Here is a 1,747-nt window from a genome sequence, read left to right as displayed (position 1 = left end):
ATCAGATATTGTCCAAGATTAACCTTCAGGGTGGATCTAGCTCGCTCACACCGAGGACCTATCCACGTCATCATTTACCCAGAATGCTTTGTTAAAATATGTTTGAAAATTTACAAAACTAAACAGCCTACAGTATTTTTACAGTCTTTATTTTACAGTTAAACTATATGTTTATCAAATAAAGTCTAATGTTACGACTAATCGGGAATCCCTTTAAGGTTTTGTTGCATTTCAGTTGAGCATGCTCGCATCATGTTTGTTGGAATCGTTATTTATTTTATTTTATTTTATTCTGGTACAGCTGGACTCCACTTACAACAAAAAGGTCGTAGGAGTGGAGGCCGCAGCTTTGAAGGTTCGTCAGAGAGGCTACAGGAGGTAATCAGAGGAAAATATGTCTTCTCCTCCTCGTCCTCTTTCAGACCTCCATTAGACCAGCCTGCTTCTGTCTGGGAAAATTGATTTTTTCCCTCCTCCTCCTCCACCTCCTCCTCCTTTCCTCWTTTGTTTCTCCTCCTCCCTTTCTCTTCTCAGGTTCCATTTGAGTCTCGTTTCTCTGCTGCAGTTCTGCAACAGAGCAGAGAGAAGACAGAACCGTGGAGCACCGGTCCAAGCACTGAGGCCTCCTTTTTTTTTTTGAGTCTCCTGCTTTAATCAGCTCCACCCTCTGCTGTTCATTTCTCACATCTTCCAGTTGCTCCTCAACCAATCTTCACACTTCCCTTCTCCTTCCCTCTTGGAGTCGAGTCTTGGATCGATGCATCATTGATTTTCCTATCAATGAACATTAGTTTGGATCAGACCTCTGTTTGCTACGTCCTGCCCTAAAAGCTACACGCAGAAACTCAAATCTGCACTGATAGAGCTACCAGGGAAAGAAAAAAAAAAAAAAAGAAATAAGGCACAGGAGCCAGTCAATGAGGGGCATGAGAGAAAAGGTGGGAAATYAAATCAGACAGAGAGGAGTTAGCACTCAGAGTAAAGGAAACATTGGTCAACTGCCTGTTTTGGTCGATTCGCAGCAGAATAATTTAACCCGACTAACAAGCAGTTGTAGCTGCTGATAATGGCTGCTAATCACGACAGAGAATGGATGTGCGCGCTTTATGCACCTTTGGGCGTCTTTCTCCGGCTCTCTCACTCACGTCTCTGTCTCCTCTCTCACGCCATAATGGGGCTCCGAGTTTAGGTGGAGATTGACACTTTTCTTTTCCACCGCGCTCCCTTTGTGTCCGGCGCCTGCATTCAGGCCCACACGAAGAGCATTTCTGCACACATCAGCTACACTCTGCGGCACCAAAACAATGGCAGCCGGGATTATACCGTCTTCAATTAAATGTGCATTTAGGAGGATGAAAAATGGAGGAACAAAACAGTAAATAGTTTTTATTCTGAACGTGCTTTGTGCTGGAGTTTTACCCTGCAGGTTATAAACACAGGTCCTCTCTGTGATTATGTTGTACATTTAATAATTACATTTCATGTAGGTTTTTTTTTTTGCATGAAAGCTGATCTGCAGATGAGACATCCCTCAGGGTCGTCCTTTGCCCTGCCTGATTGAAAAGTGTTTTAATTTTGGCAGCACGGGTCATCCCTGACTTGTGCATAAAATACATTTTGCTGTTTCGCGTAAAACTTTCATATATTTTTGTTAATTTAACGCTGATATATACAGTGGTTTGCAAAAGTATTCATACCCCTTGAACTTTTCCATATTTTGTCACATTACAACCACAAACATAAATAT

The 1,747-nt window shown here is 42.3% G+C and overlaps 2 long non-coding RNA genes across 2 annotated transcripts in view; one reads left to right on the top strand and one right to left on the bottom strand.

Moving 5' to 3' along the window:
- LOC106533586 (uncharacterized) overlaps positions 1 to 525 on the bottom strand; it is a 6,083-nt gene extending 5,558 nt beyond the window's left edge. The window contains exon 1 of the long non-coding RNA XR_001312254.1: positions 317 to 525. This is a non-coding gene — a long non-coding RNA (uncharacterized LOC106533586). The remainder of the gene's footprint in view (positions 1 to 316) is intronic.
- Positions 272 to 927, top strand: LOC106533585 (uncharacterized). The gene is made up of 2 exons (XR_001312253.1): positions 272 to 378; positions 535 to 927. It is a non-coding gene; the product is annotated as an uncharacterized LOC106533585 (long non-coding RNA).
- The last annotated feature ends 820 nt before the right edge of the window (positions 928 to 1,747 follow it).

Source organism: Austrofundulus limnaeus, unplaced genomic scaffold (genome assembly GCF_001266775.1).
Source record: "Austrofundulus limnaeus strain Quisiro unplaced genomic scaffold, Austrofundulus_limnaeus-1.0 Scaffold976, whole genome shotgun sequence".
Taxonomy (NCBI): Eukaryota; Metazoa; Chordata; class Actinopteri; order Cyprinodontiformes; family Rivulidae; genus Austrofundulus; species Austrofundulus limnaeus.
The sequence above is the reverse complement of the archived record's forward strand: the minus strand, read 5'-3'. Positions and strand labels throughout refer to the sequence as shown.